The sequence below is a fragment of the Sciurus carolinensis genome, chromosome 3, assembly GCF_902686445.1.
Source record: "Sciurus carolinensis chromosome 3, mSciCar1.2, whole genome shotgun sequence".
NCBI lineage: Eukaryota > Metazoa > Chordata > Mammalia > Rodentia > Sciuridae > Sciurus > Sciurus carolinensis.
Window position 1 is genome coordinate 58,148,841 of NC_062215.1, and position 25,356 is coordinate 58,174,196.

The following is a 25,356-nucleotide window of genomic DNA, read 5'->3' on the forward strand; positions in this document are numbered from 1 at the left end:
AGTAAAGTTCAAGTAGATCTCCAAGTAAAACTTTCATAGTAGTCTAATGCTACATCACAACGTCTATGCCACTCACCTCACTTTATCTTACCATATAGGCATTGTTAACAACTCAAGTAATCACAAGCAGAATGGCAAGCCCTACAGAATAAGATATTTTGAGGGAGTCAGAAAATACTCAGATAATTTTATTACAACATATTGGCATAGTTGTTCAATTTTATTAATTATTGTTCATTGTTTACTGAGCCTAATTTATAAATTAAACTTTACCACAGGCATGCATGCATTTGGGAAAAATAGTATATGTAGGGTTTGGAACTATTTCTGGTTACCTACTGCAGGTTTTGAAGTGGATTTCTCTGGATAAGGATCTACATTTTGTAGGACTTATACTTCAGTATTTAATGATTTGGTATTATTTTAATGTGTACTTTCATTTTTTCATAACATTTTAATATATTGCCTTTGCATCCTTTGATCTTAGTAACAGTCATTTATTTACTAGTTCTGAGACCTCTTTTTTAGATTCTTTGGAATTCTGTATAAACAGTCATGTTGTCTATGAAAAGAGGAGATCTCATTTCTTACATCTTGAACTATATGTATTTTAGTTCTTTTTTGCCATTTCTCACCACATAATGATAAAAGGATCAATTTTTCAAGAAGATGTAAAAATTCTTAAAAGTACTTTGACTCAATGAAAAGGAAAGTACAACTTTTAAAAATTACCAGGATACAACAAAAGTAGTCCCTAGAGAAAAATTTATAGCATTAAATATATAGATTCAAAAATAAGAAAGATCTAAAGATGATTATTCACATTTCTATTTTGTCAAGTTAGAAAAAGGGAAAATTAAATTAAATTTAATTAGAATTAAATAAATAATAAAATGAGAATAGAAATTAATGAAATTGAAAACAGGAAATCAATACAGAAATCAATGAGACAGAAAGCTGCTTCTTTGAAAAGATCTGTGAAATTAAGAAACCTCTAGTGAGACAAAGGTAGAGAGAGAAAGGGACATAGAGAGAGGGAAAAGACATAAAATACATCAGAAATAAAATAATACTGTGAACAACTATATTACCAGAAATTCACTAAACTAGATGCCAGGGACCAATTCCTTGAAAGTAAAAAACATCTTGCAAGTATACCCAAGAAGAAACAGACTATCAGAATAGGCCTATTACTAATCAAAGAATTTGAGTCAATAAGTAATTACCTTCTAAAACAGAAAGCACCTAACTCAAACAATACATTTGGGTATATTCTGCAAACATTTAAAGAGGAAATTATACCAAGTCTGTACAATTGCTTTGGAATAAAGAAGAAGAGGGAATACTTCTGAAATCATCCTATGAGAACAGAATTACCATAATACCAATAAAGAAACCCAATAAAGAAGTTGCAAGAAAAGTACAGTCACATATCTTTCATGAATCAGATGTAAAAATTCTCAACCAAAATATTAGGAAATGAAATAAAATCATGTATAAAAAATCATAAACGATGACCAAGTGAAATCTATCTATCCCTGGTATATGAGGCTGGTTTGACATTCAAAATTCTTCAAAAAGTGAAACAGAGGAGATGGCACTCTGCATGACAGGCCTAGCGAGCTAGCCAGCCGGCGCCTTGCAGTCAAGATGAAACCGCATATGCTAAGTACAGCCCAGAGCGAGCCCTGGACCAAACCTGGGACTGATCCTGGGGTTGTGCAGACGCAGGCGGCACTCTGGGACAGCAAGCAGGTACCCCGCAGACCAGGACACTCACCAGTGACAAAAGCAGGCGGCCCCGCCCTCTCAACCCAGCCAGCCCCGGAAGGGGTCCCCACCTCTGCCCCTATCTTAAGCCTGCCCCCATCCATGGGGACTGTGGGCTTCATGAGGAAGGAAAGCAGCATGAGCAGTGGGTACTGCAGCCTGGAGGAAAAGCTGGGAAATTGTTTCTTCACGGTCAAGACCACCTTTTTCTGGAATGTTCAGAGCAAACATCCGTCAAAGAATGTAATCCGGTGGAGGCTCAGCGCCCGCCCACGCTACACAAGATCAAGCAGAAGATCTGAAGTGCATTTGAAACTTCTGCGGTCCGTGACAGTGCCTACTGGGATCCAACCCTAGTCCATTTACCATGCCATCAAGGAAGTGAACCTGGAGTCCTCCAAGGACTAGCGAACATCTTTCTACCTGCCACTGGATGCCATCAAGCAACTGCACATCAGCAGTACCATCACAGTCAGCGAGGTCATCCAGGGGTGCTCAAGAATTTTATGGTTTTGGACAATCCCAAGAAGTTTGCACTTTTTAAGTCAATACACAAGGGTGGTCAAGTACTCTTCCAGAAACTCCGTTGCTGTCTGCCCCCTCTATCTGCATCGCCTTGTCTGCCTGGCACAGATATCCTCAGCAACAATTTTTTAAGCCACAAAAACCCTGGTTGTCTGCTATTTCTGCTCAGCCTTATCACTTTTCTCCCTTAAAACAAACTGTCTCCCTGCTAAAGTGTGCAGGTAGAGACCATTTCCCTTCATCCTGCATGTCTCTGACCTTAAGAGAAGGCATGGTTCCTGTTGCAAGCACTGAATGCTGCTGAGATCCTCCCTCCATGTAAAGGACTATCTTATTTTTTGAAAAGGAATAAAAAGAGTCATGTGTGTGTGTGTGTGTGTGTGTGTGTGTGTATGCATATATATACATATGTGTGTGTGTGTGTGTGTGTGTGTGTGTGTGTGTGTATAATGTGGGGGGAGAGATGGAAAGAGAGAGAGAGCAAGAGAGAGAGAGAGAGAGAGACATACAGCTATATGTAAAAAGATAAGGGTGTTTATGAAATAATAAAATTATGGGAAAATTCAGACTTTAGAGCACAGTTAGACCATGGGACCTATGCTGAGTTCTGAGCCTCTGGAAGAGGTGTAGGTTCATTCCCTACCAGAAGTGGGTGTGACTGCTGGTAGTGCCTTCTTTGGTCATGTTGCTCATGTGTGTTTGTTCCGAGGATACTTTCTTTTTAAATGCCTTTCTCATATGGGTTTAAAAAAAGTAATAATAGCTTGTTGTAAAAATGAAAAAAAGAGTTAAACAGAATTACTACTACTTAGAAATCCTTCTCCTAGGTATAACCTAATATAATTGCATATTCAAACAAGTAGTTTTACCTGAATGCTCATATCAGCACTATTTGCAATCATCCCAAAGTGGAAACACCAATCAACTGATGATTGGATAAATAAAATGTGGCGTAGTCATAAAAATGAAATGCAATATACAGCAATAAAAATTGAGATGCTGATACATATTTCTATGTGCATGTGCCTTGGAAACATGTGAATTGAAAGAAGGTAACCATCATGACCATATATATTGAATGATTCTGTTTATATGAAACATCATGAATAGGTAATACATAAAGACATAAATTATATTGGAGGTATTTATGGTTGGATGGAGGCAGAGCTGGGGAAATTACAGAGTAGCTATTAATGGGCACGGGACTTTGCCAGTTTGCAAATATAAAAAAAAAATAGTTGCATACCTTATACAGGTGAATAGTATAGTTCTCCGATATGCTCTTCTGCCAAGATATGTGAGAACAGTTTCACTAAGTTGGAAGTTGAGTCTACCACCGTCATGTTTTGATTCTTATGTAATAACAGATGTCTTTCTAGTTGGGGTGATTGATGCTGATAACAAGGGAAAGTTTGATTGCTCTATGTAACTGAAGCAGGAAGGATGGTCTGAAATTCTGCATTATACCTTGGATACCACTTAGCATTTCCATCCAGAAATAAATACTAATAAAAACTATACCAATCCAGCAAACAGAAGACCAATAAGGATGCAGATTCCCTCAAATGAAATTCTGCATCATGTCACTGTGTACAAAACCTCATTCACAATATTATTACCACATACAAGGAACAGGTAGTGGAAGAAGAAATGATAAAGTATGATCAATTTCAGGGATATAGAACATGACTTTAGGAGGTCATCTGATACATGTAAAGAGTGGTTAGGATGTTGCCAGTGACAGCTGCAATGAAGGTTTTCCTAGAGTGGTTAGGAGGCAAAAATGATTGAATGGTATGAGAATTTGGATTTCTTTTTCTACCTTGATCTGAGTAAAATGTCAACATGATCTGGGGGAGTTCGTCTTTTTTCTCATTCCTCTTCTTTCCTGACATTGGCAGATATAAAGTTGGGACATAGAAGACTGATCCTTGTTAGCAGTATGTTTATCTCTTAGGGCTGTTTGTAGGAAGTTGTGTTGTTGTCAGAGTCTGCCACCCGTCTTTCTCCACAATTTGACTTTTTTTTTTATTGTAAACAAATGGGATACATGTTGTTTCTCTGTTTGTACATGGAGTAAAGGCATACCATTTGTGTAATCAAATTTACATAGGGTAATGTTGTTTGATTCATTCTGTTATTTTTGCCCTTCCCCCCACCCCTCCCACCCCTCTTATCCCTGTATTCAGTCCTTCCTTCCCCCATTCTCGCCCCCCTCCCTAACCCTAACTAACCCTAAAACTAACCCCTCCAACGCCCCATTATGCGTCATCATCCACTTATCAGCGAGATCATTCTTCCTTTGGTTTTTTGAGATTGGCTTATCTCACACATTGCTGGTGGGGTTGCAAATTAGTGCAGCCACTCTGGAAAGCAGTATGGAGATTCCTTAGAAAACTTGGAATGGAACCACCATTTGACACAGCTATCCCACTCCTTGGCCTATACCCAAAGGACTTATAATCAGCATACCACAATTTGACTTTTATAGCAGTGTTTTGCTTCAAATTCACTGATGACTTCTTGTGTAAACTTCAGACTCCTAAAATATTTTAAAACATTCACATTCTGGCCCCTGATTATGTTTAGGGACATTTTCAACCATCCTTCTGTACCAGTCAAAAAACAGGTTCAGTTCATATAGGAGTCCTGTCAATTCCCTAAATAGGTGATGAGCAAGCATCCCCCATGAACTTCTCTTCAACCCTAAGTTTCCCTGAAGTATAGTAGGATGTGATGAGTGCCTGTAATCAGTCACTGCTGCCTGACTCTGAGAAAGTGTGTCCTAGAGAGGTCCTGGGTAATTACTTCATGTTTAATGAGTTACACCAGAATCTGGGCTCCTCTGGGATGTGGAGACTCTTGGGTCCACGGACAGCTTAAAGGGAAGATGTGAGAAGGGATGTTGCAGAGAGGTGATGATTACAGAAGGCATTATTTCCTATGCCTATAATAAATGAAGGGGGACAGAATTCTGGGTCAATCCCTGGAGTCACCCTCAAAAACCTTGGGTAAATTGGCAGGAGAGAGAATGAGCTGGTGCCTTACTACCTTTTTAACCAGAAAGTCTTGATTTGCCAGGTTACATGACATTCTGTAAGATAATTTTTAGGTTTTAACTTTCCTCCTTTTTATATGTCTGCCTCCCATGGCTCTGTCACATTGTATAAATATTTAATTAATGGTCATCATTTATACTATTTTTTATTAACAAAAATGTTCATTGATGGTACTTTACTGTGCAAGAAATTCAAGATAATTTCAACATCAAAACATTTCTGTGAAGTAGGGTTCAGAGCAGTAGTTCTTAAACCTTTATTTTACATTGGTCCCTGGAGCTTTCAAAAACTTAACACTCATCAGCTTAGGGTTAGGGATAAGGAGGGTGGTAAGAATGGAGGAAGGAAGGACTGTATAGAGGGAAAAGAGTGGTAGGAGGGGTGGGGGTAAGGGAAAAAAATAACAGAATGAATCAAACAACATTGCCCTATGTAAATTTATGATTACACAAATGTTATGCCTTGACTCCATGTACAAATAGAGAAACAACATGTATCCCATTTGTTTACAATAATAAAAAAAAGAAAACTTAACACTCTACTCATAATGGCAATTATCAAGAATATAAGCAACAATAAATGTTGGCGAGGATATGGGGAAAAAGAACACTCATACATTGCTGGTAGGAATGCAAATGGTGCAACCATTATGGAAAGCAGTATGGAGATTCCTCAGAAAACTTGGAATGGAACCACACCATTTGACCCAGCTCTCCCACTCCTTAGTTTATACACAAAGGATTTACAATCAGCATACTACAAAGATGCAGCAATATCAATGTTTATAGCAGCTCAAATTCTCACAATAGCTAAAACTAGGTGCCCTTCAACAGATGCATGGGTAAAGAAAATGTGATATATATATGATATATATGATGGAAAATTACTCAGCTTTAAAGAAGAATGAAATTCAGGCATTTGCTGCTAAATGGATGGAGTTGGAGAATATCATTTTAAGTGAAATAAGCCAAACCCAAGAAACCAAAGACCAAATGTTTCCTCTGATATGCAGATGCTAATTCACAATAAGGGAGAAGGTCTAGAAAAAAATAGAGTTACTTTATATAAGGTAGATGGGAGTATAGGGAGGGGAAGGGGTATGGGGGAAGGAAGGATAGTAGAGTGAAATAGACATTATTACCTCATATACATATATGATTGTATGACTTATGTGATCCTACAATATGTACAATTAGAAAAATGAGAAATTATGTTCAATTATGCATGATTTATCAAAATGTATAAATGCAGTTGACTTTCATGTATAACTAATTAGAACAAATTAAAAGATCTAAAAAGGTCAAAAAAAGAAAACTATACACTGTACTCCTCCTAGAGATTGTGATTAAATTTATCTGCGGGGGCTAATTAGTATGAAGTTTTAATGGAAATTTATTTTCTACTCAAGCCTATTGACATAATTATTGACATAAGTTTGAAATTTAGATTCTGAACTATAGAACCAGAATCAGTGTTTTCACACAATTCCCTGGTAATTTGCATGTAAACTAGATATTACAGATATTGATCTAGGTGGTTTTTGTATGTTAACCAGGTTTAGAAATAGGGATTTGACAACTGGGTTATCAATGAAAACATCAGCAGGTGATGTCTCTGATTTGTGATCCCTGAACTGATTCCTGAAACAAGAGATAATCTCATTTAAGGGAATGTAAAATATTGAGAAACAAATTGCATGATTTTCTTACATGTTTCTTCCTACTTTAATTCCAACATATTTTGTCCACATGTAAAAAACACTTGTGTAACTTTATTAAACACCATCAGCAGGATGAAGCTTACAGCAGTATGGGCTCAGGTATGAGCTTCCTACATCTCTTAATGCTCCTCCTCTGTTTTATTTAACAGTTTGGAGGAAAATTATATTTTACTAGTCAGGGTTGTGCAGAAGAAAGCAGAAATGTGTATGTTTGGATGAGGGATTTATTTTAAAGATATATTGCATATGGAGCTGCAGACTGATAAGTCTGATAACTGCATGGCAGGCCCACATACTGGTGTCCTAGGAAAGAATAGAATGTTACAGTCTTGACTACAGAGCATTCTGGTGGAAGTATTCTTCATGTTCAGAAACTCAAGACTTTTTTGTTAAGTCCTTCAAATGACTATACAAGGCTCATCACAGTTTAAAGGAAGTAATGGTTTGGATGTGAGATATCCTTCATAAGCTCATGTGTGATAAAATGCAAGAAGGTTCAGAGAAGACAGGATTACCTTAGGAGAACCTTAACCCAATCGGTGAATTAATCCCTTGATGGGGATTAACTGAGTGGTAACTGAAGTGGTAGAGTGTGGCTGGAGGAGGTGTGAATTGGGGGTATATACCTGTATCTGGCAAGTGAGGACCACTACCTTTTTTTTTGGTGGTGCTGGGGATTGAATCCAGTGCCTTGTGCTTGCAAGGCAAGCACTCTCCCAACTGAGCTATATCCCCAGCCCTCACTGTGCTTCCTGATCACTATGTAAGCTGTTTTCCTCTGCCATACTCTTCCACTATGATGTTAAGTCTCACCTCAAGCCCTGATGAATAGAGGCAGCCTCCTATGTATGAACTGAAACCTCTGAAACCACGAGAACTAAATAAAGTTTTCCTCCTCTACAGTTGTGTTGGTCAGGTCTTTTAGTCACAGCAGCAATAAAGCTGACTAAAACAGAGGGTAATTTACTTTACTCAAAGTCTAATGATTTCAATTTTAATATTTCATAAAATACCTTTATAGAAACATTTACAACTGGTATTTGAGAAAAACTTTGTATCAATGTTAGCCAGTTTGACAGATACAATTAACCATCACTTATGGTGTGGACATATGAGGAAGAACTTAAGCAAAGACTTGAAGAAGGATGCATCTTTTTTCTTTTTACCCTGTATGATACAAAATGTTCATTATATTTATTTTTCCACATCAATATCAATGGGATCATATGAATTAAATTCTAAGGATAGTTGATTTGAGTCACTGGTATTACTGAAAAGTATAGCACAATCAAAGTACTTTAATATTTTTTGTAAGATCAAAATTACAACTGTGAAGTTGGTAAACTAATGTTAAAATTTAGTGCCGAATGGCTAAATCTGGTGAATTCTAATTCTGGGAAGTTTTAGTAGGAAAATATTTCTAACTCAGTAGGAGTTCATTGCCTTTAATGTTGAACGAATCTGTCTTAGCTTGAAGGACAATCAAAAATTATGATGAAGTCTTGGCCACATCAGGCACAATGACAGGTGCTGCCCTGCTGCAGGTGTGAGGTAGACAAGATGATTCCTGCATGGAATTTCCAATCTGGTGGGAAGTCAGCTATCCACCAGTGATCAAGACAAAAAGTGTTATGACTGCAGCAGGACTCACATGATCTGGAGAAATGAGAAATATCTGTCTTAGCAAGTGCCATATAATATCCTTGAAAGATAAATCAGGATATTACAGGCAAACAGGAAGCAGAAGGGAGAAAATGATAGGCTGTAGAAACACTGTGTATAAAATGCTAGAGACAATAATTTACCAGCTTAAATCCAGCATTGCTGGAGAGTGTGATGCAAGAGTCACTATTGGGACAGAAGACACCCGGCGGTGGCAGGGAAGATACAGGTCAAATAATGAAGTATAATTTGTGCCTTGAAAATGACTATCCTTTTTCTTAAGACCAATGATAATATAGTAAGGCACTCAACAGGCAAAATTTGATCATCTTTCCAACTTTGCATGCCACTGTGTGAATGAAGTTTATTGAAGGAGAAAGATTTGGAGACATAGAAACAGGGACATGATGTGAAAACTGCTTCAATAGTCCAGGTGAGATAAGATATTATTGTGGTCTAGGAAGGTCATCTTGTGATAAAGGGTGGATGAAGTAGCAATGTCACCAGTCAGGGGTCTCAGGAAGTCTCTCCAAGTGAATCTCAAATTCCCCAGTAGTTCCTTGATTACACCACTAAAAAGAATTTCAAGACATGTCAAAAGCAAGGCACAAGTAAAAATTTCTTAAAGAACTGCAAAGCAAAGGCATACCTAACCCCAAATCAAGATGCAGATACCTCTCCTCTCTCAGAGAAGAGAATATAAGTGAGGGCCCCAGGATTGAACTCTATAACTATATATGACTTTTCTGGGAAGAAAATGTATTCCAGGGAAACTCTTGTGAAAATCAAATCCCATGTCAATCATTTGATATTTGATGTTCAGAATGGTTTTTGTTTTGTTTTGTTCTTGTTTTGGTTTTATTGTTATTGTTTTTGTTTTTTGGTTAAGCAGTCTAGCCATAAATCAGTTGTGGACACATTGTTTAGGTGTTTGAATCTGATGATATTTTAATTGATTAAGTTTTTATTCTAATTAATCTGTTAAGGGTTTGCTGAAGACTTTGTTCCTCTAACTAAAGAGACAAAGATGACTGGTTTTGTTAGTCAGCTTTTTGTCTCTCTGACCAAAACCTGACAAGAGAACTTAGAGGAATAAAAATTGGTTTTGACTAATGGTTTACAATGTTTCAGTCTGTGATTCACAAACTCTATTGCTCTGTGCCTAAGGTGAAGCAGAACATTGTGGTAGGAGAATGTGGTTTAGGAAAGCTGCTCAGTTTGTAACAGCCAAGAAGCAGAGCAAACAAGGAACCAGAGAGAAAATAAAATCCCCAAAGGCACATACCCCACATTCTTACACTTATCATCTGGAAACCCATTTAAACTATTAATTTGTCAAATGAATTAATCCACCAATTCTGTTACAACTCTCATAATCTAATCATTTCACCTGTACATATACTTGCATTATCATATGAACTTTTCAGGGACAGTTCATCTCCAATCTGTAACACAGGCCATACATTTGAGTACCCATATACTGAGAGACTTTTTTCTATCTTTCATCTATCTCAGCAGAAGAATGGACTGTAGAAACTATCAGACTTGATAGGTTGGAATTTATGACACAATGAGAGAATGAATAAAACAAATTTCACAGATTTCTTATTGCATATGGTATTACTTTTAATGAATATAAGAGAGTAGAAGAAGAGGAGGATAAGTAGAGAGATCCCATAAAATCAAAGATTCATTTGGGACCTGTTGAGCTTAAGATGCTAGTGATACATGCAGGGGAAGATGATCAGTAAGCAATGGATTGCAGAATCCTGTAGGTGAGAGAGACATCTACACCAGACTTTTAAATGGTAATCTAAGCCTTCGGAGAAGAAGAGGTTTTCCTAAGGTTATATAGAGTATTTTAAGATAACAGGGTTTACAAAAGTACCTAAGGAACATAAATATGCAAGATACTCATAGAGCAGGAAATAATTACATGTGCCTGGGATGATCAGTACAAAGGTAAGAGAAAGATCAATACAATTTGTGTCTTAGAAACAAATATATGTGTTAAGAAAAGGATGAACTATTGAAATATATTGAAAATAAGACAACAAAAGTCACTAATGATTATCAAGAATAAAGACATTTGTAGTTTATAGATGATTATTTTGATAATGGTGAGTTCTATTATTGTAGAATTAACATCAGATTATATATGAAAGAAAAATGATTATTTTTATTTGGATGGTAAAGAATCTTTTTAATTTTAAAAAACTCTACTGGAGGCGAATATACTGGGGAAAAAAACCAAAACCTCATCTTAGATTTCCTCCTCCTGGGCCTGCTCATCAAGCCATATCACAAGAAACTGTTCTATGCCCTGTTCTTACCACTATCCTGGGGAACCTCCTCCTCATTGTCCTCATTTGCCTGGACTCCCATCTCCATACACTCATGAATTTGTTTCTCAGAAACTTGTCTTTCTCTGACCTCTGCTTTTTCTCTGTGACCATTCCTAAACTGTTGCAAAACATCAGGGTCGAATTTTTCTATACAGGGTGCCTGACACAAATGTACTTCTTCCTGTTTTTTGGAGACATTGGGAGTTTTCTCCTTGCAGCTATGGCCTATAACCACTATGTTGTCATCTGCTACCCCCATCACTACACCACCATCATGAACCCCAAGTTATGTCTCCTGGAGGTGCTATCCTCAGTGTGACCACATTCCATGTCCTGTTGCACACCCTGCTCATGCCAAGACTGTCTTTTTGTGTGGAAAATGTGATCCCCCACTTTTACTGTGACACGTCTGCTCTGCTGAAACTGGCTTGCTCCAACACGCATGTCAATGAGTTGGTGATATTTTTCATAGGAAGACTCATTATTGTCATCCCTTTCCTACTTGTCTTCGTGTCCTATGCACTAATTGTCTCTTCCATCCTCAATGTTCCTTCTGCTCTGGGTATCCACAAGGCCTTTTCTACCTGTGGCTTCCACCTTTCTATGGTGTTACTGTTCTATGGGATAGTCATAGCTCTGTATTATGACCATCAGCTAATAATTCTGCTGTGAAGGAGACTGTCATGCCTCTGATGTACAAAGTGACTCCCATGGTGAACCCATTAATCTACAGCCTGGAGAACAGGGAGCCATAAGAAGAACCCTTTGTAATAAGAAAATTACCTTCAGTTCATTATGGTAACACTTGTAACATTTACATTTTATCCAGTAAATTTCTAATATTATTACTAGAATATCATTCTAGATTTTTCCCTCACCATAGAAATTTTAGTTGAAGTGGCATTCTACATAACTGTTTAATATGTTAAAAGAGGATGTTTACCTAAGTAGTTGAACTGGGGAAGAGTGTCTTGGTGATGTGGCTTGGGCTTCCTCTTTGTCTTTCCCAGGCAATTCTGCAAAAGCCTAGTGTAAGAGCTACAAACTAAGAGTTTATGTTATCTCTCTTGGTGAGGTTTTTAGGTTACCCTTAGATATTTAAAATTTATTCCAAATGTGCTTTGACTATGGTATAGTTTGTAAATATTGCTCCATAATCTAGATCAATAATAATTTACTAATATCTCAACCTCCTAGACTCCTCCTAATATCTTCTACATATTCTACACAAATTTTGATACCATTCTCTCTTAACTTTCTTATACCCCATATTTATTTTCTTGTCTACATTGTTTTCTGACCTATCCTGACCCTAAGTAATTTTTTTTCCTAACACTTTGGAAAATCATATCTTTGGTTCAATTTGTCTTTGTCTTTAATTATTACTAGCCAGAGATGTTAGAGTTTATTTCCCCAGGGCAGGACAAAAAAGGTAGAGATTGGTAAAATATCCAGTTTTTAAAGATGACTCTCTTCGGTTTGGTATTTGAGGTTTGCAAGCATTCCTTTTATATTTTCATTGTACCCTCCTGACAATATCATGGAAGTAAAGTACATACTGTTACTGTTTTGTGAATAGAAATATATGAAGTTCAATGACTTTCCATTTCACACAGGAGGCCTTGGGTTTACCCTGTGCAAGACTGCAAATGCTCTGATTGTAGTTTCTTTTCTTCTCACTTTTTTCCAAATCAGAAAGGAAAACAGAAATTCATTTTTAAATTCTTAGTACACTATGTCATGGACAAAGTTTCCAGACTTGACCCACTTGTTTCCTTAGTCATCTCATCCAATTGATGATATCCAAACACAGTCTTTCCAAACTTTCATATAGTGTGCTGACCCTTACATGTTTTATTTATTTATTTGGGAGTTTTCAGGGTATATTATTGTATCATGCTTTATGTGAATTTGCAGCCATTGAAGTTTGAATAAAGCCAAAATTCCAAGTATAATTCTATATGTGGAAATTAGAGGCTACGATGTTAAGTAAACAGAAATAGAATAGACCACCTACATGCATCAACATCCATGAAAAGTGACATCAGTAAGTTTGATCTTATTACTTTTTTGTCATTTTTAAATGTGAGTAGCTGTTTGGAATTTTTCCTCCTTTTCTTAGCAGTGCCTGTTAATTATATGGAATGAGATCAACTTTTATCTATGACATATTTTGCTGTTTACTGCTATTAACAATAAAATACAACTTTGTTACAAATGCTCTCTTCATTTCTTGTCATAACATACTTTTTCTTATATTATTACTCATGTTAAATAGAATTCCTCAGATAATTATTCAAATATTATGACCTTTGAGTTTTTATTTTGATTAACTTCTTGGTAGAAAATGGTTCATGGATGCCATGTTTATTATATTTTCACATATTTTAGATAACTCTTTTATATATGTGCTTACACCTAAAGGGTTAATTAACTAGATAAGAAATTTTGTAGATAGGTTTTGCCCTCGAAATCTCATTTTCCAAATCACCTGTAAAATAATCTTTGTCAAAGTTTTCTACTCCAAATCCCCTCCGCCCCACATATATTATCTCCCCCTTAGTGTTTACAGACTTATTCCCCCCAAACCTCAGGGTCAATCACATCAAATTATTTGAAGTCTATATCTTTGTTCATTTCAAGAGCTTTTACTACTATTATATCTTGGATATTATTTTTGCTCTTTTTTTCTCCATTTAGACTAATGATTTTTGCAGCAGATTTTGAATTTTTACACCCCAATTCATAAAAACTAAGATAGTAATAATCATTTTATTAACTCAAGTGCAAAACATAATTTAATTGCATTTCTACAAATATTATCACTGAAGAAGTGACGTGCATGACTGAACTTAAACCTATGATATTCATAGCAAATGTTACCAGCTCAATGTCCAATTAGTTTTTATTTCTATTACTCTATGTATTCCTCAAATCAGGCAATTTTCATTTGTTCATATCATATGCCTATCTTTTTGCCTCAATCCATTCTTCTGTTCTTCCCTTTATCTTTCATTTCTCGCCATTTTTCATTTCTCTCACCATTTTTTCAATTGCTGATAATTTTTGACCAGTCACTTACTGAAAAATAGTCCAGCTTTCAGAATCTCCTACAAACAAGAGCAATCTTGTACACTATTACTGTATCATTATTAGAACCAGAAATTTAACATTAATGCAAAAATATTTAATATACAGTCTGTGTACAAATTTTCTGAACTCTAAAGACATATTATTCACAGATTTTTAACATATATTGTAGGTAACATTTTATTCACTTAAAGTGTACAATTAAATAGTTGCTTTTGTGTATTTTCCTGGAATGATGCAACCTTCACCTCAGTTTTAGAACATAACTGTTACCCCAATGGAGTGTTTGTGCCCGTTAATAACTCCTCTCCATATTCCCAGATGTACTACCACTTAGCAATTGGGAATGACCTTCTATCTCTATGATTTTCCTACACTTAATATTTCATATGAATAGAATTACAGAATATATGGTCCTTACCCCTGCCTTCTTTCAATTAGCATAATGGTTTCAAGGTACATGTATTATTTTTCAATTATTTTATAGATGCATTTTAATTATGTGTAATAGTGAGATTCATTGTTATGAGCACATAACATAAGTTAGTCAGTTGTGTCCCACCATTCAAGGTACATTTATGTAATAGTATGTATCAGTATTTCATTTTGTTTCTGGGTAATTGCATGGAAATTATGTAAATCAGAAACAATGTATAATGAAGAGCATATGTGGGTAGATAATGGAGTTCAAATTTCTGTGAGGCAGAAATCATCAAGTGAAGATTTCCATTGGACAAAAATGAGAATAAAAAACTATTATGTATTGATGTGGAGAAAGTCTGGGCTATAGAGATGTGGAGGTCAGTGCCTTTTAAGAGAAGTTGAAAAGACAGATTTCATTGTCACCAGTTGCAGGGGAAAAGGAAACATATAAGCCAAGGATGAAAACCTAGACAATGACACATGAAGTTCACATTGAAAAATGTAAGACTGCACATTCTATTTCTGAGGTGGTGGGGAGTGAGAAGAACACCCACAATCAAATAATCTGCAGTTTGAAACAGGTTCAGTACTGACACACTGTAGAGCACTGATGTGTTCACATTCCACATTCTTTAGTCTTTGACATCATAATAAAATTCCCTTTCCTTCATGGAATCATCACAGTTAAGTAAGATCATGGATGTAAACAAATCATGCTTATTTATAACTTGTGAAACCAAGGAGGGAAAGGTGATCCTTAAAGAGTGAGGTTGAAACACAGACTCTGACCTCCTTGATCATGCTTGAGGCAACAACATTTAGGGTCCCAAGAGGACTTAGTTTCCAAGTAAATACAAACTAAACTGCTGTAAGAAAGTAAATGGAAAGTTCATTATAAGTACAGATTGGGTAATAAAGAATAATGTATACAAGGAAAGTAGAAGAAATAAAGGTCAGGAGAATGTTGTGAATACTTTCTCAGAAAAAGATAAGATTTTCTACTCAGGAATGAAAAGTTCCATTTAGAAGAGCAAGTGTTGACCTGAGTTGTTTGAATCATGGCATTGACCTAGGGGAGGAGAATATCACTTAACAAAAATGTATGGTTTTAAAAAGGAACACATGATAAATTTAGTGGTTTAAGAACTTTGGACAGAAATTACAATTAAGTGATTTAAATTATGCCTTCAGGGTCAGCTAGAATTAAAAAATAGAAAAGCTTTCCAGCAGGTTACTGAGAACATGCTTTATATCAACTACCCATCTCCATTTTATTCATTTTTTTCACTTCAACTTTTTAATAATTGAACATTATGTGATATTTCATTTTAACAGACATATTTATGATGGGAAGAAAATGTGCAATAAAATTTAAATATCCATCACAATATTTATACTGGACAAAATTGTGTATATATTGCAAAAGTTTCCATGATACAGAGAATCAAAATACTCTTCTCAGAGCTCCCTTAATATCTCTGTTAATCAGGCTATAGATGAATAGGTTCAGCATGGGAGTCACTACCATGTTCATCAGAGCCATGACAGTATCTTTCATAGTAGAATTATAAGCTGAAGGACATAGAGACCAATAATTGTTTCATAAAATAGTGACACCACAGAGAGATGGGAGCCAAAGGTGGAGAAGCCCTTGTGGATACACCACACAGAAGGAAACTTGAGGATGGAGGAGAAAATTTGTATATTGGACATGAAGATGAGTAGGAATGTGGTGACAATAACAAGTCCTCCCATGATAAATATTACCAACTCATTGACATAGTGTTGGAGCAGGAGAAGTAATTCTTAGATAGACTGGTTCCTTCCTTTCATGTTCTTTCTCTAGTATCTTTAAAAAAAGAGAGTTGTGTCCCTTAACAATGCAAATAAATGAACATTTTTTCTCTCAAACATGATCTGGTATTCATTCTGCAATAACTGATCTCATTCTCAATAATTATCTTTAAAATCCAATTGTCCATCACCTCTACAATCATTAATTATTTTTCTTAACTTCTTTGTAATATGTTTGAATATTCCATCCTATTCTAAACACTTACTTCTTGGTTTATGAGACAAAATGCATTATTTTCTCTCTACATGCCTGGCTTATAATCCTGGGGAAACATAATTTGACCCTGTTCTATCAGTATCTTGTATTTTGATGTTCTTCATGAAGTTTTCTAAACCCTATCCTATTGTAATTCTATATGTAACTCTCCAAATAAACCTGACATATTCCAATGTCTTATATCACCATATAAAACTTAGATGTGGAAGCTGAGGATGTAGCACAGTTGTGGAGTGCTTGTCCAATATCCACAGGTCCTAATGCAATCTCCAGCACCAGAGAAAAAAATTAATCAATTAAATAAAAATAAAAATTAGTAAATAAAACTCAGCTATTGACCTCTCTATAACCTATCAATATCTATGCCCCATAGCAATTATCTTCCCTTAAATGTATCATAGGCACCCTAAACACACCAGGTCTCTAATGAAACTCATCATATTGCATTTCATCTCTATCACCCGCCACCTTAAAAAAAACAAGGAATTCAGCATCAGAACAAATGTCTGTGAATTGTTTCATTCATTCTTTTCTCTTACCATCAACTACAACATACCCCACTATGTTCATTCCACACTTCATTCTCCTGCTTCTTCATCCACTCCTTATCACAAGGCCACATTCCTCATCCATAATGGCATCTCATCTCACCTGAACTATTGAAGCAGTCTCTCAAGTCATGCCTATTGTAGGGGAAATTTTGCACCTGGTTTTTCACACTGTTGTGTCCCTTCTCAGTGAGTAGAATGATTTCTCCAATAGGAGTAAATGCCAGGATCATGCACTGGAAATATAACCCACTATTGTCACTGCTGAACCAGGGAACACCTATCCTATCCTGTGGTAAAATTCATAATTCTCATTCTGGACTGCACATAAGAATCACCTATGGCAGTGTTTATGAAATTTAATAGATATGAAAATTGCCCGGGGATTCTATTTAAAAACTCACTCTGGTTCTGTAGCTGAACTTTTACATTTTATATGATTACCCAGGTGATGGAAATACTGTGGTCAATAATCTGCACTTAAGTAGAAAGTACATATACTGCAATGAAAATACCGATTACTGACCACCTTCTGATAAAATTAAATAATAATATTTGAGAGGCTTGTGCAGAATTTTTAAAATCTCTGAAGGCAAGTGCAAAGAAGAGAAAGAAGGAGGAGGAGGAAGACAAGAAGGAGGTGGAGAAGAAGGAAGAGAAGCAGGAGGAGGAGGAGAATTAAAAATTACAATACTCAACCCAACATCAAACAGCTGTTATTATGTTAAACTAATAGAATTGTTGATAATATATTTCACAATCAGTGATATTAACATTTTTAAGAAAAATATTATAATAGTGAATAATAATCAAAATATTCAAGCCATGTGGGAAAGTTTTGGGAGGCAGAAAGATGGAAAAGAGGAAACTTAACAAACCTGAAAAAAGATTCTGCAGAAACTCATACAACCTGGGAATTAAGACAATCATATTTGAAAAGCAGACAAGAGCTTATCTAACTTTCTGCAAACTCACCCCGTCAAGTTGAGGGTGACTCCAGGGCCCTGATCCTTCTCTTACTTCTGATACAGGAAGTAATAGTCTATGTAGTTTTCGCCTAACTGAATCATCCCTTCTCATTTATCCCCACTACACACAGGAGCCTGAGGAATTCTGCATCCCAAAGGAGTACCAATGCTGGAGAAACTCATTAAAGACCAAATAATTAGCCAGGACCTCACAGAGACAAATTCTTCTAGAGTCCTGTATTGGTGGCTGATGACAGCGTCTGTTCACATTTGACCATCCTTTGTGGGAGGTGAGGATGCTGAGCAGCTCAGGACGGATGTTTTTTTGTTGCCTGGGTAGTGAAGGGGCAGTTTACTTGTATAGTTAGAACCTATATTTCAGCAGGTGAAGGTGGATGCCTGCAGAACCCATGAAGATCATTACGGACCACAGTATGAATGTCCCAACATATCTTAGATGTTTAAAAGTTTAGGCTTTATCCTGTAGATAACAGGTAGCCATCAGTGGTCTTTGAATAGAGTACCACCACAAAACTCATGTTTCAGAAACATTGCAAAGATGGCAGAACCTGTTATTACTCCCCATATTGCTTACCACAGTATCTAGGAGAGGAAAAAATGCAGTTAACAAGGATCAGACTACTATGATAAGATCACATGAGATATAAAGAAAATTTACAGGAATGAGAGAAAATGAACCTCCCAGACCATGTTCAATGCTTTCTCATGCCAGTTTGAAAAATTGACATTTGTACCACATTTGGATGCTTTTCTAGGGAAATCCTTAAGAGCACCTAGCACAACCATTATCATTTTATATCATTATATCACATCACTTCCTAATGCCAAGATTATTTTGGCCCTGCATTTGATCATGAAGCCAGGTTTGGTATATATGAACTTTCTCAACATCCATTGTCCTTTAGCCATCATCACCTGGAGGTTATTCACATAGTAGCGCATTACAAATTTCCTTTCTATGAACCTGAATCTTTATTGGTGTTCCTTTATGGAGATTTATACTTTTCATTTACTATTTGTCAATGGACTTTGAATCATAAAGTGACACCCAAAGAATTCCCCATGATTTCAGACAATGCCTTCTCTATTCCAGTAGTGTAGAGTAATGAAGTTTAGCCTTGATGATCAATATCAACTACCTCTTGTACAGGAGCAACCCTGGTATTTGCATATTAACCTACTCATGAATCAGAAAATGGCCAAATGGTAGTCTAAAGTACTGTTATGTCCTTTGGCAGAAAAGCATGTTCCTTAGAGATACACACTTCTGATGTTCTATTCTAAGTTTTCTCAGTCTCTTATTCTGATAAATATTACAGTGATCTCAACTGACTTTAGTGGCTACAACTTGAAACCACTGCACATCCATCCAGCTCAATCTCCACCTTGGCTTTTGCTTGGGGACCTCTCTGGCTCTACAGAGTATGATGTCACAGAGACTCTCCTCAGTACTCATATAGATAGTAAGGTTTATGATCCACTTTGTAAAAATAGAAAATGAGATGTGGGTTAAAATTTAAAAATTTGAATATGGAAATTCAACTCTTCCAGCACCATATATTAAAAAAACAATTGTACCAGCTTTTCATGAGCACAATAAAATACTTAGCACAATGTATAAAAAGTTTCATTGAGCTCACAGATGGAGGGGTTCAACTGCAAAATGGTCTAGTGCAGCCTTGGCCAGGGAACCCTTGCATGATCATCTCATGGTGTGGGATAGGGATGTCAGAGTTTATGCAAGAAAGAATCACATCTCAAACTAGAATGGAGAGATCCACAATCCTTTTCAATGTCATCCACAATGACCTTAGGACTTTCCACAAGGTCTTGCCACTTAACCATAGCAACTCCTAACTGCAATCCAGAGTCTAGGCCTATACCCTTAGGAGATAGTCAACATTAAAACAATAGTAAATTAGGCACAGGAAAAGATTGACAATATAAAATTATAAAATAGAATAATTAAAACAATATATTGTAATGAAAGTTGTTTTACTGATCTCTCATTATTTTTCTTTCCCTTTCTCCCTAAAATATTAATGTACTATATGCATTCTTCTTCCTGTCACACTCTATCATGAAAAAATGCCTTCAGAGTGAGAAGAAGTGAGGTGAAAGACATAGGCTTTGTTAGGTAGCATTAGCTACATAATATAATGCTAACTTGAAGGTTCACTTGAAACTTACCAACTAATGTAACTTTTACTTGTTGCACAGCAATGCAAAATCATGCAACCTGGTGCCACTCGTATAAATTGTTATACTCCTAAGATACTTGATTATTTTATGGATTGTTCTACCATTTTTCTTGAAGTCCCCAATGTAGACTCCAAAGTAGATTTCTGTGCATTCCCTAAGTGGAAGTTGAGAAATCATTCATCACTGAACTCTTCATCCCCACCATTTCCCAAAGTGTAGTCAAGAGTGATCAGTGGCTGCAATCAGTCACCATACAGGATTCTGAGAATTTGCCTTAAAGACGTCCTGGATAATTACTTTGTGCTTAATGAGTTATGCCCAAATCTGAACTCCCCTGGAATTCAGAGCCTCTCAGGTTCATGGATAGATAGAAGTTGAGACATGAGAAGGGATGGCATAGATATGTGATGACTACAGAGGATGTTACTTCATATGCTTATAATGAATAAAGGGAACAGGATCTTGGGTCAGGACCCTGGAGTCACCCTCTGACAATCTGGGTAAATTTTCAAGATGGAAAATGATCTGTATGTTTCCAAACAGAGGGTCTTGATTTGCCAGGTTGTATGAGGTTCTGCAAGGTAATTTTTCAGGTATGATGACTTTCCTCTTTTTCATCTATCTGCTTTCTAAGAATTTGTCACCGTCTAGAAATATTTTGACTAATGTTCATCACTTGTAACACTTTTTATTTAATAACAGTATTCATTAATATTACTGTGCAGTAAATCTTCAAAAATTACAGCATTTTGTCATAACAGGCGTGTACAGTGCAATAACAGTTTTTAACCTTTCTGTATTTTATATTGACCTAAGAAACTTTAAAAAGCTTTTGCACAGGTCACTTCTCAGAGATCCCAATTAAATTACCTGAAAGGCTCAATAATGTGTGTTTAATTGCAATGTTTGTATTTGCTACTCAAGTGCAGTCCAGTAATCACCGAATTGACACCACTATTTGGGTGTTCATTTAAAATGTAGGATCTGAGCTACAGAAACAGAATGGATGTCTTAATGATAGGTAATTTAAATAGATGTTAACTTTTAGAAACACTGCCCTACAAAATTCTTGTGTACAATCCAGATTGGGGACATTGGATTTAATAGCTGAAGAAGATCGGAGGTTCAGTGAAACATCAGTGAAAATATCTGCATATGATATCTCTGGTAATGTGATCTCTGCACAGGTTCTTGACACAAAGATAGTCCCATAAATTCAAAAGGTAAGCAAAAATCTGAGAAACCAGGTACATGATTTTCTCCATGTTTGTTCCTACTATGATGCCAACACATTGTGTCCAAGGTACAAACTGTTAATGTAGTTACATTAAAACCTCCCCAGAAGTAGGGTGAACATCACAGCAGCAAGACTCAATTATATAATATCGGCAAGCAAGCTTCCCAATCTCTTAATACTTCTTTTTTTTAACAGCTTTGGAACATAATGGATTTTCATTGTTGTTTTTTGTTGTTTTGTTTTGTCTTGTCTTGTAGCAGAGATTGAACCCGGGGTGCTCAAACACTGAGTCACATGTACAGTCCATATTTTTTTAAAATTTTTTTAGAGTCAGGGTCTCACTGAGCTGCTTAGGGTCTCCCTTATTTGGAGAGGTTGGTTTTGAATTTTCAAACCTTCTGCTTCAGCTTTCCAAGCTTCTGGGATTACAGGCATGCACCAAGGCACCACGCCACAGTGGGCTTTATGAGTCAGGATTATACAAAGGAAAGAAGGGTGTGTGAGGTGTGTGTGTGTGTATGTGTGTAATTTATTTTAAGGATATAGTCCACACAATACTGGAGATTTAGTTTAAAATTTTCAGGGCAGTCCTGCCTACTGGAGTCCCAAGGAAGAGTAGATAGTACAGTCTTGAGACCACAGCATTCTAGAGGCAGAATTCTTCCTGTTCAGGAGAGTGAAGTCTTTTCTCTTAAGATTTCTATTGACAGTAGCAAGGTTCATCATAGTTTTTTGGGGGGAGCAATCTCCTTCAAAGTCTACTGATTTAAATTTCAATATATTATAAAATACCTTCATACAAACATCCAGAACTGGTATTTGACAAAAGCCTGATACCAGAACCTAGCCATGTTGACACATACAATTAATTATCACATATGATGTGGACATCAGTGGATGAACTCAATTTAAAAAATAACATGTTTTCTGCTTACCCCTTACTTTTTAAAATGCTCATCATATTCATTTTCTCACATCAATGTCACTTAATGTATGTGAATTAATGCATAAAGATGTATAAATCATTGCTATGACTGAAAAGTGTCATATTTATGACATACCCTAACATTTTTAATGTGTAAAATTTACATCTTTGATGTTGGTAATGGAGTGTCAAAATTTAGTGCTATATGGTGAAGTCTGATGAGTTTGTACTCTGGGAGGATTTTAGAGCAGTGGTTATTTTACTCAAAGAGAGTTTTCTGCCTTTAAAGTTGAAGGAATCTGTCTCATCCTGAAGGACAGTCAACAAATATTAATGAAGCATTGGCCGCATCAGGCACCATGACAGGTGCTGCCCTACTGCTGATATGAGGCAGACATGGCCTTTCCTGTGTGGAGTTCACAACTTGGTAGGAAGTCAGCTATCAACCTGTAATCAGGACATTCACTGCAATCAGATGAGAACTGGATACTGTGCAAACAGCAACACAACTCACCTAGGGTGGGGACACAAGATAGGTTCAGTTTCACAAAGGCAATCTGTTTTCTCTGAAATATAAAGCAGAACAAACCAACTAGAAGAGGAAGCAGAGGGAAGAATGTGATAGGGTGGAGGAACACCAAGTATGAAATTTTATAGTCAATTTATTATGATTTTTAGTCTAGCAGTGCTGGAGAATGGAAGATTTGTATTACTTAGAGACCAGATGAGTCTGTGGAGAGAGACACAGATCATATATTGAAGCACCATTTGTACCCTTCAAAGGAACTTCACCTTCATCTTAAAAGTGATGTTGATATCATGAAGCATGAATCAGGAGAGATGATTCAGTTTTCATCTCAGAATGACACAGTGTGTTTTTGGCAACTTTGTCCAGTCTGAGATAACCTGTATCTATGTGGGTTTGTCTCTATGTCTTTTATTTTGTACATTAGTCTAGGTGTCTGTTTTGGTGCCAATAAAATACTGTTTTTGCTACTGTAGTTCTGTAGTGTATTTTAAGTTCTGATACTGTGATTCCTCCTGCTAAGAACTGGGTCTCATATATCCAAATGAATTTCATGATTGCCTTTTCACATTCTATTAAGAATGTCATTGGCATTAATTGGGATTGCATTAAATCTGTATGATGCTTTTGGTAATATGACTATCTTGACAATATTAATTCTGCCTATTCAGGAACATGGGAGATCTTTCCATCTTCTAAGGTCTTCAATTTCTTTCTTCTTACTGTTCTGTAATTTTCATTGTAAGGGTCTTCTACCTCATTTGTTAGAATGATTCCAAAGTATTTTATTTTATACTAGCTATTGTAAATGGGATAGTTTTCCTAATTTCTCTCCCCATAGATTCTTCTCTGATTGTATAGGAATGTGTTTGACTTATGAGTGTTGATTTCACAACCTGTGAAAGGTGCCAAAAACATTCACTGAAGAAAAGATAGCCTCTCCAGCAAGTCATACTGGTAAAAATGGAAAACCACATGTGACAAAATGAAATTAAGCCCCTCTCTCTCACCTTGCATGAAACTCAACTCAAAGGGGATCAAAATCTTAGGCACTAGAACAGAGGCCCTGGGAGTACTAGAAGAAAAAGTAGGCCCAAATTTTTACCATGTTAGCTTAGGTTCTGACTTCCATAACAAGACTCCTAAAGTGCAAGAAGTAAAATCAAGAATCAATAAATGGGATGAATTCAAACTAAAAAGCTTATTCTCAGCAAAAGAAACAGTCAATAATGTGAAGAGAGGACCTACAGAATGGGAAAATAGTAATTATCAATCAGATGGCAAGTATCAAGAATATAAGCAAAAATAAATGTTGGTAATGATGTGGGGAAGAAAGGTACACTTATACATTGCTCTTGGGACTGCAAATTGGTGCAATCATTATGGAAAGCAGTATGGAGATTCCTTAGAAAATTTGGAATGGAATCATCATTTGACCCAGTTACCCGACTTCTCAGTTTACACCCAAAGGACTTAAAATAAGCATATTACAGTCAAGCATCCAGATCAATGTTTATAGCAGCTTAATTTACAAGAGCTATAGACCAAACTTTCAACAGATAACTGGATAAAAATTTGTGAATATATATATAAATCAATACAAATAAATCCCCCAAACCAAAAGATTGTTTTCTCTGATATATAAATGCTGATTAAAAATCAGGAGTGATAGGGAAGAATAGAGCTACTTTAGATTAGGTAGAGGTGAATTAAAGGATGGGAGGGGGTTTGAGAGTAGGAAGGATAGTAGAATGAATCAGATATTTTTACCCTATATAAACTGTATGAACTTTGGGATTTTGCATCATGTATAACCAGAAGAATGAGAAATTATAATTCAATATATATGACATATCAATGTGCAGTCTACTCTCCTGTAGATCTGAGCTTAAAAAGAATTATTAATTTTATAGGTTAAAAAAAGAATGAAGTGTGAATGAAGCATAACTGAAGGAGAAGGATATTTAAGGTATAGAAAACAGGGACACAACTTGATTCACAACTGGAGTATTTAAATAGTTCAGGTAGATAAGATGTCATCAAGATCTAAGAATGTGACATTTGATAAGGAGTGGATGAAGTAGCAGAGGAATGTAATGTAATGTAGAATATATGGGGTGTGATAGATACGATTGGAGATGATGGTGATAGGGAAAAAAGAAAATTCACAGATTTCTGATTGAATCCTTCATTCCTTTCTAAAAATTTTTATTAGTTTTATTAATTTTTAAATGTGTTCTAATTAGTTAGACATGACAGTAGAA

At 36.1% G+C, this 25,356-nt stretch overlaps 2 pseudogenes; both read left to right on the forward strand.

The window, feature by feature from the left end:
- Positions 1-1,890: 1,890 nt before the first annotated feature.
- On the forward strand, positions 1,891-2,427 carry LOC124979389 (ras association domain-containing protein 5-like; annotated as a pseudogene).
- A 4,736-nt stretch (positions 2,428-7,163) lies between these two features.
- Positions 7,164-11,836, forward strand: LOC124979390 (olfactory receptor 1-like; annotated as a pseudogene).
- Positions 11,837-25,356: the final 13,520 nt, after the last annotated feature.